This window comes from Papio anubis, chromosome 15, assembly GCF_008728515.1.
Source record: "Papio anubis isolate 15944 chromosome 15, Panubis1.0, whole genome shotgun sequence".
Classification (NCBI taxonomy): Eukaryota; Metazoa; Chordata; class Mammalia; order Primates; family Cercopithecidae; genus Papio; species Papio anubis.
Genome location: NC_044990.1, coordinates 84,378,173 through 84,390,668, shown reverse-complemented (window position 1 = coordinate 84,390,668; position 12,496 = coordinate 84,378,173). Strand labels below are relative to the sequence as shown.

The 12,496-nt window shown below is 38.9% G+C and overlaps 1 long non-coding RNA gene across 1 annotated transcript in view; it reads left to right on the top strand.

The window, feature by feature from the left end:
* LOC103879457 overlaps positions 1 to 9,538 on the top strand; it is a 78,016-nt gene extending 68,478 nt beyond the window's left edge. Inside the window, exon 5 of the long non-coding RNA XR_640081.4 lies at positions 8,636 to 9,538. This is a non-coding gene — a long non-coding RNA (uncharacterized LOC103879457). The remainder of the gene's footprint in view (positions 1 to 8,635) is intronic.
* The last annotated feature ends 2,958 nt before the right edge of the window (positions 9,539 to 12,496 follow it).

Sequence of the window (12,496 nt, the reverse complement as noted above, 5' to 3'; positions counted from 1 at the left end):
AAAGTATAGCAATAATAAAAAAGCTATTTGTTTTAAAAAAAACAAGAATCGAATTCCCGTACACATTTACAACGTCAAACAGTGACTTAAGCGCTGTCTCTTTTAAATAAATGGATATTAAGTTAAAAATATATATGCTTGAATTGATTTCCAACTATTACACACTGGGATGGCCATATTTATTGTCAAAAATCAAAATTCTTCTCTATCAGTGTGTAAATAACTGCTGGACAAGCCTCTCCTCCAGGACCCCAGGCCATCCTGTTCCTTTGTGGGAATTGTCAGACTTCCCCAAGGCCAGGAACTGAATCATAGGAAGAGTTCTGGGACCTTTGCCCCACCTCTGTGGCCTGTGTCCATTCTGATTGGTCAGGCTCATACTAAGCCAGTTATTAAATAACTTGGACTTCACTAATGTGCATTCTACCTAATAATGCCATAACATATAATTTTCAGTAAATATTCACCAGTATTGCTTAGTGTCATTATGCAAACTCTTTTCTTATTTGCTAGCCATTTAAAGAATGCATTGCAATTTACTTCCTGTTTCTTCCATCTTCGTTAGTTGAACATTTGCTTATGTTTGTTTATCATCCATTTGTATTTCTCCTTTGTAACTTCTGTACTTGTAATTTTGCCAGTTTTTCTATGTGAGGTCGTATGATTCTTTTTAACGATTTATAAACGTTCTTTAAGAATTCAAAATATTAACCCATTTATAAATAATGGATTTTTGAATATTTATTGTGCATGTAGTTTCTAGTTTGGTAGTCTTTTAATTTTGCTAGTGATCTTTTTGAAATTTATTTTAAAACGTCAAAAAATTTTAATTTCTTACATTACCTTTGTGCTTAGAAAGTTTCCCCTCTACAATAGAGGTCAGAAAAATATTAAAATATATCTTACAGCTTTTTAATTTAGAAAATTAATATATATTAAACTCTCCAATCCACCTGTAATTAATTTTAATGTATAATGAGGGATAAGGAGCTCAACATATTTGGTTTCCAAATAGCCAGTCTCCCCAATTTTGTTGATTTCAATGTCTCCTTTATTTGACGTGGGTTATGGCTGGTAAGTCAATTTTTAAACTTTTTAGAAAAAGAAAGGTGGTCCTATGATAAATTTTTCCTTTTAAATATTATTTAGTGTCTTCTTTAAACATTTTGGAAAAAGAAAGATTGTCCTATGGTAAAATTTTTCCATTTAAATATTATTTAGTGTCTTCTTTAAACTTTTTGGAAAAAGAAAGGTGGTCCTATGGTAACATTTTTCTTTTAAAATATTATTTAGTGTCTGCAGTTACTGAACAAACATGATGCCTTTAGATTGTAATAATTTGCTGGTCAGTGTCATTTTTCTGAGCGCAGGAGCAGGAGCAAAGCTCTCAGGTGCAGTGAGAATCACTGCTTCAAGAACAGGTCTCAGTGGAGCTACTCAGTACTCTCAAAAATAGCAACAATTTGCTAGAACTTTTTGTTACAGCCCTTTGAATTAGGACCGGAATACCTTCTTAGAGAAAATGAGGTGAGAAGATGTATTCATCAGCTCTGACTTCATAGACATTTGGATAAGACATAGTCTAATCTGGACTATAAAGCTGTGTGTTCGTATAGTAATTTTGCAAAAAAAAAAAAAAAAAAAAGAGCATGAATTTCCAAGGATTAATTTTCACTGACTTCATAAAAGAAAGACCCTCTGAATGAAAGGGATTGGATTCTTGGATCAAAGAATAAATTCAACTATTTCTTCAACCTCTAATGACAGTACTTTTCTGTAATTTTAAAAGTACTTTGGGTGAATGTTCCTTTTTGCTTCAGTACCAAAGTGAGGGCAGGGTACAGGGATTGTCCGTGGAGAAACAAGTGTCACTCTGTTCCATTTTCCATGCCTCAGTAATTCCAGGTGAGCCGTTCCTAAGGTTATAAAATCTCTTCTCTGGTATCATTGCATATTGATATTACACCAGCCCCAAACTATGTCTTTCCGATTGCTTAGCTTTTAACTTATCATTTGACATTGAAAGGTACTCCACACAATAATTTGCCTTTTTCTCCTGCTTCCTAGCACTGCTTCTCAACTGATACAAAGCCGACGAGCATATTTCAAATAAATTTAAAGAAACGTACAGTAAAACAACGCACAAAATTAGTCTATCTGAATATTAAAGAGAAAATTCTGTTAAATATCTTTAGAACTTCATCACAATACAATTTACAATTATAACAGATAAAAGATTGTACCTCGCAAAGTAACTTGGTATATACTAGAAGAGCTAGCATACTTAGTACAGAAAACATACCACAAGAAATGTATCTTATTTTATTTTGTGGTGAGAGAAGAATTAATAATAGCATAGCTTGTGTCACTGGTAACTTATTTTCTATTTCATGTCTGTGAAGTTTCAGGGGAAAAATGAAGGAAAATTTAAATTTTAAACCTTATTTTAGAATGGATTGTAAACTATGTTATACTCTTAATGTGTCAGGTTTTTTTTTTTTTCTGTTAGCCTATCATTTTTAAAGAAACTTCAAGCAAATAGCATTTAGAACTAATACATAAATCTGTCAGTATATTCAAAAGTGCTATAGTGTTTCAAAGAGAAAAGCATTGTTCTTAACTTGCCTGATACAGCAATGAAAGTAGGCCAGGCTGATTTCGGGCAGGTTTCCACAGCGGCAAGTCATGTCACTAATGCTAAAAGCCCTTCACTTACATTTTCAGAAAAAAAAAAAAATTATAGAATTAAATATCTTTGAACCAGCAAGACTACTCATTACAGGAAGTTATTATTTTGATCAGGCTGTTGGTTTCTGAAGTCTCCTGGCAACAATACAAAAATAGCTTTCTCTTGTTAATAAAGAACAATCTGCAAAAACAAATTAGAAATGTGTTAAGAACAAAATAAACAGGCATTTTATTTTTTAAACTTGGGGGCCCCTAAATTTCACAGACTTCTGGAATCTGGGGAGCTCCACCCAACTGCTACACATTTTATTGCCCTGTTATAGGTTTGGCATGAGAGGAATAATTTTCCAACTGTTGGAACAATGTGGATTCACATTTTTCCAGAAGGAAAAAAAAAAAAAACCTCTCTATCTTACATATTAAATTCCAAATAGAGAAATAGTGTCTGTATCACTCTTCCCATTTTATGATGGAATTTGAGAACTAAGGGAAAAATTATATATATGAAAATGGTGTATCTAAGTGTAGTTAAAACTTACATCTGGTAAAAGAATTTTTAAATCAGTGTAGAAAAGACAATTCACAGAGCAAAGCTCCCATGTTGTGAAATTTCACTGGTAACAGTCACTTGAGGCCAGTCACCTGGGATTTGTTGAAATAACTGCTGTCTCGTTCTTACTGTTACATATTGTACATGCATTGCTTGCTGCTAAAGAGAGGTTGGTATAAGTCTGGCTAAGAAATAGTTCTTCGAATACTTGCTTAGTCTAACAATTTATTCTAGGTGATTAGAAATTCATATTGACTCAATTGCCACTGAAACCAACACACCTATTTGGGTGGGGTGGGGAGACATTGATGCTCTAGCTACTTTAAAAGTATGAAATGGCAAATGTTCATATTTATATAAAAGGATGATATTTTAAAAACATGTAACAGAAAGCGATCATTCCACGTTTTTCCCCTACTCTGTGGAATGGGTGGAAAAAAATTTAGAACTGTTCGTAAGATCTGAAGGAGCTAATTTTCTCAATTGGAATTAATCATGGCATTAGGTACCATAGGTAGAGCAGGGGAGATTTTGCTCTCCTAAATTTAAGGCGTGTTGCTGGAGCAAAATGAGAAAAGTACAGGCCGAGGAGATGAATGGCTCATTCACTGGTCAGTTGGTAATATCATCACACCAAGATGCACAAAGCATGCAGGTGTTTGCTCTTGTCAAAGAATCAGTGCAGGGCCGGGCGCGGTGGCTTAAGCCTGTAATCCCAGCACTTTGGGAGGCCAAGACGGGTGGATCACGAGGTCAGGAGATCGAGACCATCCTGGCTAACATGGTGAAACCCCGTCTCTACTAAAAATACAAAAAAAATTAGCCGGGCGAGGTGGTGGGCGCCTGTACTCCCAGCTACTCGGGAGGCTGAGGCAGGAGAATGGCGTGAACCCGGGAGGCGGGGCTTGCAGTGAGCTGAGATCCGGCCACTGCACTCCAGCCTGGGCAACAGAGCCAGACTCCGTCTCAAAAAAAGAATCAGTGCCAGTAAGAATAGTGTCTATGCATTTTGGACGGTTCTTATCTCTTTTGCTCAGACACCGACTAGTCAACCTCCCTTTTATTATAACCGTCGTGTTCCCATCCAGGGATGACATGCCTGCTGGAATGTCAACCTAGAGAGCTGTGTTTTTTCTGGCTTGACATCCCTGCTTCCTGATGTCTGAGTCCGTGCTGGCACCATGGCTGCTCCTTTGCTCTCACTGTTCCCTATCCCTGGTTTCCATCTGCCCCCAGTGCTGACTTTACCTCCCCTTTGTCCCTGACTGTTTCCCGCTGTCCACCAGCTGCCTGCTGTTGTGCCTGTCTGGTGGAGAAGGTTCCTTCTTAGTCCTCATGCACACAGCCCTGGCTCCAGCGCCCCTCCCAGGCCGATGAGAAGAACTTGGCTAGGGGTCATTGCAGCAGCGACACAGCCAGTTTGGAACAGGGCTGCATTTCCAGGCTCTCTGATGCACACCGTGACAGGTCCCAGAACTGAATGGCAAATGGAGGTAGGGGAGGTTCATGCTCTTTATGACTTCTGTCTCTGGAGAGGCAGGTAAAGCTAATATCATAGCGCTGAGAACTAAAGCATCCCAAGAGGCTGTCTAGTCCATCCCTTGGCTTTCAGCTGGGTGAGGTTTCATTACACCCGAGAGGCACCCAGGGCCTTGAGAGGTTAAGTGATCTGCCCAAATCTCACAGCTAATGAACAGTGGAGGCCTGTGTGTGTGTAGGTGCGTGTGTGTTTGTGTGAATGTGACACAGACTAAAGCGTTGGCTGCTTTCTTTTAGAGTCGATTTTTTTTCATTTGGAGAAATGTGAAAAACACAGAAAAATGACAAAGAATAACATAACAATCAACTATATTCTCACCACCCACATTTAAAACTGAACACATTATGTAATATTTGTTGCCTTCCTTTTTTTTCTATTTGTATTTTTCCAAAACTATACGGAAAAGGTGTGTGTGTGTGCTTTTCCTACGAGAAAAAGGAGGCACACGAAAAACAAAACAAACACATTTATTCTTTTAACAAAAGGGCAGAAAGGAGAAAGGAAGTAAACCTTGTAGACAAAGCCAAGCTCCTTTTGACCACCATTACAATATTATTCCTCTCCTTTCTTTACCTCTTGAGAATAAAACAATAATCCATTTGAGTTTGATGAGATGTTTTTCCATATTACCTGTGCACTGATACTCAAAAACAGTGTGCAGTGTCGTCTTAAATGTGTTTCAATGTCACGTGTGATGGGTCATCCTGACACTTGACTTCTTCACTTACCATCATTGGATGAGACAAAACACACCACCCTTTAGTTTGGTTTATTTTGTGTGTGTGTGTGAGAGCCAGAGTCTCACTCTGTCACCCATGCTGGAGTGCAGTGGCGCAATCTCGGCTCACTGCAAGCTCCGCCTCCCGGGTTCAAGCCATTCTCCTGCCTCAGCCTCCCGAGTAGCTGGGATTACAGGCACCTGCCACCACGCCCGGCTAATTTTTTGTATTTTTAGTAGAGACGGGGTTTCCGCGTGTTAGCGAGGATGGTCTCGACCTACTGACCTCGCCTGGGCCTCCCAAAGTGCTGGGATTTCAGGCGTGAGCCACGGTGCCCGGTCTAGTTTGGTCATTTTAACCACCATGCAGTGAGACATGGCACGCACAATCCACACGTTTTCTGGATAGTCCCTTCTAAAATGTTCGTTTATGATTTGGGGTCTTCCAGAGGACACCACGGTAAACATTCTTGTGCATTTTCTGAGTGTTTCCCTAGAGATGAAATTGGGTATGATCATTGATCACGCACATTTTCAACTGTCCTAAATATTGCCAAATTGCTGTCCAGAGTGGCTGTGACTAATACATCCCTACCAGTTTGCCTGGGGGCTTCTGTTTCCGTCAATCCTTCCCAGCACTCAACAGTATTACTTGTTTTAATTTTTCCAGAGCTGACCAAAATACAGCTCATCCTTTTTCAGTGCAAGGAAAAGGTAAGAGACTAGGTGGATGTTTAGAACATTTCAGCGTATGTGGAACTATGACAGTGCGCAGACCCTGGGAGGTGGCCTGACCAAACTCTTCCGCACGCAGGGGGCCCTATTTCACCACTGCTGCCTCCTTGGCACTGCTTTTCGAGGCACATTGATAATTTAGCTACTCTGTTAAGGATAGCGATATAGACTGATTAGCCTGACGTAAAAGAAAAAAAAAAAGCATTTTGCAAATACAACTCTATGTAGTCCATATTTGAATATTTTTTCACAAGTCAACTGCTTGATTACATAGCTAAGAAAAACAAAAGGCCGGAGAGTTTACATGACTTATCCAAGATCTCTTCTGTTTAGGAAAATAAATTTCAGGAAAGTTGAACAATTGGCAGAGAAACACTGAAATAAAAATCAATGACATTGATGGGGCTTGGCCTCAGGGGGCCTTCCGCTGGTTTTTACCTATGCCCTGTACCTCTCAGAGTTCCTGTTTCTGCTAATGACGTTCACTTGCATGGAGGACAGAGCCCTGGGTTATAGAAGATGCTAGATACATGTTGCCCAAATTGACAAATGAGTCAAAATGGGGAGTATATCAAAATCTATGTGGTGTGTGCATGTATTTAAAACATGTCCCAGAAAATCAAAATATTTTGCCTCCCAAGGAATCATACACCTATGCTCACCTTCCACTTTTTCCTCTCTTCCCTTTCCCAGGACCTATATGAGAGTATTAATTGCAGACTGACCCCAATAAGGACAGAGTTTGAAAAGAAATACAGTAGTGTTGTGGATACACTGATTCTATGAAAAAATGTTAAACAACAAAACAGGGCACATATGTTATAAACAGCATGGGATATGGGAGGATAGACCATTTATTTAAAGTTTAAGATCGATATCGTCACTATAATGCACAATATATCATTGGACAAATTATTTTAGGCTTTATAGAAATAGAGGCAATGATATAGGAACAACGTCTTTAAAATTTACCAATAGGATATACTCGAGAACATTAAGCAAAAATTAGTCCAAACTGTGGTTGTATAAAATTGAAGAGAGGTAATTTTGATAGGGATAAATGATAAACTATTGATAAAAAAAAGAAGATATTTTTTAGGTAAGATGTCGTGGTCTAAGAGTACTGTTTGTGAGAATAGATGACTGCTTTCATTCAGAAAGGCAACGTGGCGTTAAAGATAGTTATTTCATGAGACCTAGCAGAATAGGTTACACTGAGACCAGAAAATACATTCAGCAAGTATCAGCTTAACAAGCAATGAATAGACAGAAGAAGACACCCTGAGGAAACGAGGTGCACTGTGAGCTTGAGAACCCGACCATACTGCAAGTCACCATCCCTCAGTGTTCTCCAAGGAAGGAGATGATGCACTTTCTTAACTCCTGTAATTTCTATGGCTGTGACTCACTGGGCTGGTGTAAGGGAACAAGTATTCACATCGCTCTTCTCAATCAGCAGTCAAGCTTTGAAAAAGGAAATAAGGAATAACTTTCCCATATTTGGAGGTAACAAGTGTAGCAAGATGGCACAATCCCTCCCTCTCAAAGGAGCTCTGAGGTTTTACTAATAGTGGATATTACTCATCCAAAGGCCAGCGCCTCTGCCAGCACAGGGTCCCCTTGTACTTCACTGGAGAATTTTAGTTTTCATCATAGAGCATTGATGTGTCACATTAAAAATGTTTACAAAGCATTTATAATCATTATTTACTGCCTTACATAGCAACCCCATGCTACAGTTCAGTCCTGCCATTTAAACGGCATGGACCAGCTACTCACACATAGGACCCAACTCCAAAAGGCTCCTCTTGACATTTTTGGCTGAGCTATCATTTAATCTGGATCAAAGTTAAATTTTAGAAGTTGTTGTGGTCAAAGAAAAAAGGATAGATAATTTAGCTTTCTTTTGTGCTTTTAGGATTACAATGATAGCAGATTTGTAAGAAAAGAAAATTCCTTTAAAATTAAAGGTCATGTCTTTGACTCTGACAATTTCTCTTTGTTCAAAAATGAATAAGAAGATATTAAAGAAAAATATACAAGCACAAAAGGAGTCATTAAAATTTATTTTTCAGACTATTTGTTGAACATAACGTAGAAACGAGTCAGGAACAGGACATTTTTTACACAAAAGGGATTAAGCAGAAAGACCAAAGCTAGTTTATGCCTTTTAAATCAAATTATTTTCAATGTTTACAATGTAGACTGTATTTATGACGTGACATTTATTAAAAATAGCATCAGTTAATTTTTCAATTTTTAAGGAATTCAATAAAGTAATGTCTTAGTTATGCTTGAAAGTTATGTTGCAGACTAGACCATGGAAGAAATGTATTAGGTTAATATAAGTTGTGGCTGATGTTAATTCATATCTTAAAGAATAAAACTGTTCTTGTGATTCCAGCAAACATGAGAAATAGTCTATGGAACAGAATTCTGGGAGAACTGCTACATGACTTGAGTCATTTTAAGCTAGACAGACTCAACATTCAGGAACATCCCTTGGGGAATTTCCTGAAATTGACAATGAGTAAGACACCCTAGGAGAATCCCTTTCCATTTTGGAGGTGATTTCCCGTGCTCCCTGTCTTATTTGTCTGTCTTCTGATTGAAATAGAAGCTCCAACATGTGTCTACGACCAAACGACCCTGAATGTGCCCAGTCTCATCTGATCTCAGAAGCTAAGCAGGATCGGGCCTGGTTTTTACTTGGATGGGAAAAATTCCAACAAGTACTTGTTTTGTCAGTGCATATTTTATGATACGTGTGCACCAGTTACACAATAAAATAGTATTTGTCAAAAAATATAAGCAGAGAGGAGTATGCGGTTGTTACTCAAAAGTAAATTAACAAGTAGACAAGTTAGTTCGCAACTGATTCAAAGAATTTTTTGGATAATATTTTATTTCATTTGAATAAAGAAGCATCGTAAAATCTACTGTTATACCTCTTTTTCCAAAATTGAAGTGAAAGTAGTAATACAATATGGAGCTCTGAAATTTATTCTAAAGAATACTGTAGCTTATGAGTGGTCATGGAGCTGATTAAATAACTGTTGTTTAAGCAGTTACTCCAAGAGTGAACACAATTTCTCCCATTCAGGGCATTTTCCTTACAACTATTTTATATATACATATATTTAATTTTGGAAATCACAACTGGCCTTGTATGTGTTGTCGTTATGGTATCTCCCAAGAGATAGCAGTATTCCTACAGGATTTAAGTGGAACCGATGCATTTATGTGCATTTATTTATTTGCACCAAGACATGGTATTTCCTCATTACTATGGTCAGAACTAGGAACAGAGCCCAAGAATTTGGTGTCTAGGCCTTTATTCTAACAACAACACTCAATCCCCCTATAAAAAGAAAAAAAAAAGTTATCTGCCATGTCAGAAAAAAAAAAGGGGGGCCTTCAGCTCCAGTAAATTGCAGGGTTATACTTTAAAAGAAAAAAAAGAAAAAGAAAAGAAAAGAAAGAAAAAAGTAAGGCAACTTTCATTCAAAAGCTTTAGGATTCTAGTAGGACATACTGCTTTTATATCTTTGAGTAATGCTCAAAGATTTCTGCTGAAGTACCATGCAATTTTCTCTAAGTGCATAGAGAACTCACATTCGAGTTTTTCTCTTCCTCTTCCCCCTCCTCTTAGAGCAGAACAACACTTTTCCCCTTTCATCCTGCAGTGTGCATTAGTGGAAAGGGCAGTGTTCTTTCCAGAGGAGAAGAAAGTTGATCTAGGAGAGGGTGAGCTGAGCCTGGGCTCCAGGCAGCCAGTGCTTTCTGCTGCCCTGGAATTATGCCCCCTCTTTATAATGGGTTGAAACACTGACATTTTGGCAGTGGGTTGTGTTTGTGTGTGTTGTCACATTGCTATCGGGCCTTACTTATTTGAGCATGGAAAATGTTTCCTGCAAATAGTTTTACATAATTTCTTTTTCTGATGCTGTGAAGGTTAGAATTCCTGTATGATCTGTTTTTATAGTGAGACAGAGTTCTTCAAGAATTTTGATCTCTTCCTAGTCTTCAGCTTTTGGAGTTCATCAAATGCAAATCGTTTTCAGCAGGTTAGTGCCTGTCTGACTCAGCCTTTGTTTTTGTACCTAGGTATTTTGTTCTTGTTGTGTTCAGTTTAGAGATGGAGTAACTCAGTAGAGTTTTCTGCACTATTTTGAAATATATATGTATGTTTGAAATAGGTGTGTGTAATTTCTACTTTGTATATAGTCATTGCTGGAAGATGGTGGTTTTGATTTTTGTCAGTGTAGGATGAGCCAAACCATAATATGTAATATCATTTACGGTAATATAAAAAAGGCAATGACATACGTATCTAATGTATTACTTGAACTATTGAATTTTTTTTACGTGAGTTACCCAGTGAAACAGTCAGTAACAATGACAATAAGTCACTGTTAATGTCAGAGACTCAGAACTCAGTTCTCAGGACCCTCTTCTCTTCTGTCTTCATTTATCCCCTCTGTGGCCACAGCCCATCTCCCGGCACTGCTTGCTGTTTATATGCAGAAGACCCCCAAGTTTATATCCCCAGCTCAGAACTCACTTTGGAATTACAGACTCATAGTCAACTGCCTCTGATGTCTCTACGTAAAAGTCTACGAGACAATGAATTCTTAGCAAATCCAACTTCTGCTCTGTTTCCAAAATGTGCTCCCCTGTAGACTCCCTCATCTTTGTCAGTGGTGACTCCGACCTTCCAGTTGCTCTGGCCAAAAACGTAGGTTCATCCTTGACTCTTTCTTCTCTTTCCCTCACATGCTGCATTCAACCAGTGAGTAAGGACTGCTGACTTTGCTTCCGCAGCTCTCCAGAAACGCTTCTCAGCACCTGTCCTTCTCCTGCCTGGGTCTGAGCCCCCACAATGCTTCACCTGGATTGCTACAAGGGACTTCTCGCCACCTCCTGTGGTCTGCTCTTGTCCCTACCACCTCGTCGCAACCCCACAGTCAAAATAATTCTTCCAACACACAGGTGGGGCTATGATGTCATGCCTCTGTTCAAACCCTTGCCATGGCTCTTCTTTGGAGATGGTAATAAAAGCCTCAGTGGGTACAAGATTCCATAGGACCCTTCAGGGTCTGACTCTCCACAGCCTGTACCTGGTCTCACTTCCTGCAACTCCTCACTACTTTTCCACATGGTCTTACCTGAAGTTTTCAGAATGATAAAATGATACTGTTCCTGCCCAATGCCTTTTGCATTGACTACTACCTTTTCCTGGAAATATTCCCATGGCCAGTTCCTTCCCTTTCATCGTCTATGCTCAAAGTGTTTTTTACAATGAAGCCTTTCCTAAATTCCTCTTTAAATTGCACCCCTCAGCCTCACATTCTCCACTACTTTACCTTATAGTCTTTTTTTCCTCACAACTGTCTAGTATATCATTAGCTCATTTATTATTTTGTGAGTATTATTGACTTTATCTCAGTCCTTCTTTTCCGTGAAAGATTCCCAGTGCAGGGATCATTGTCTGTTTTATTCTGATGTATCCCAGGCACCTAGAACAGTGCAGACATATAAAAGATGCTTAGTAGGTATTTCTTGAATGAATGAAATCTTACAGGTATATAAAGTCAAATAAATTCTATAACAACAACAACAACAACAAAAAAAAAACCTCATTCCTTAAGGTGCTCAGTAAACTAAGGGAGGGAGAGGAAACCCAAATGAAAGACTACAAGGGTTCAAACCCACAGAGCATCTCATTAAACAAAAAGCACGAAGAGCCCTGAAATAATAGGGGCAGCATCTAGAAAAAATATGTTCAGGAACGACCATACACAGTATTTAACTCACTGCTCTCATTTGCAGATGATGAAGGCTTACTCTGGCCAGACAGCAGCTAGTTCCCTGAGAACACCTTTTATGTGGCCCAATGCAAATGCTACTAGAGGCAGTGGCTGAGCAACCTCCTTCCTCTCTGGCTGTCCTACCTCTGAGCCTTTGTCCAAGCTGTTCCTTCTGCTTAGACACCTGTTTTAGTCCATTGTCACTGCTATAAAGACATACCTGAGACTGGGTAATTTATAAAGAAAGGAGATTTAATTGACTCACAGTTCTGCATGGCTGTAGAGGCCTCAGAAAACTTACAATCATGGTGGAAGGGGAAGTAGGCACGTCTTACATGGCGGCAGGCAAGAGAGAGGTGTAAGCTAAGGGGGAAGAGCCCCTTATAAAACCATCACATCTTGTGAGAACTCACTCACTATCATGAGAACAGCATGGGGGAAACTGCCCCCATGAT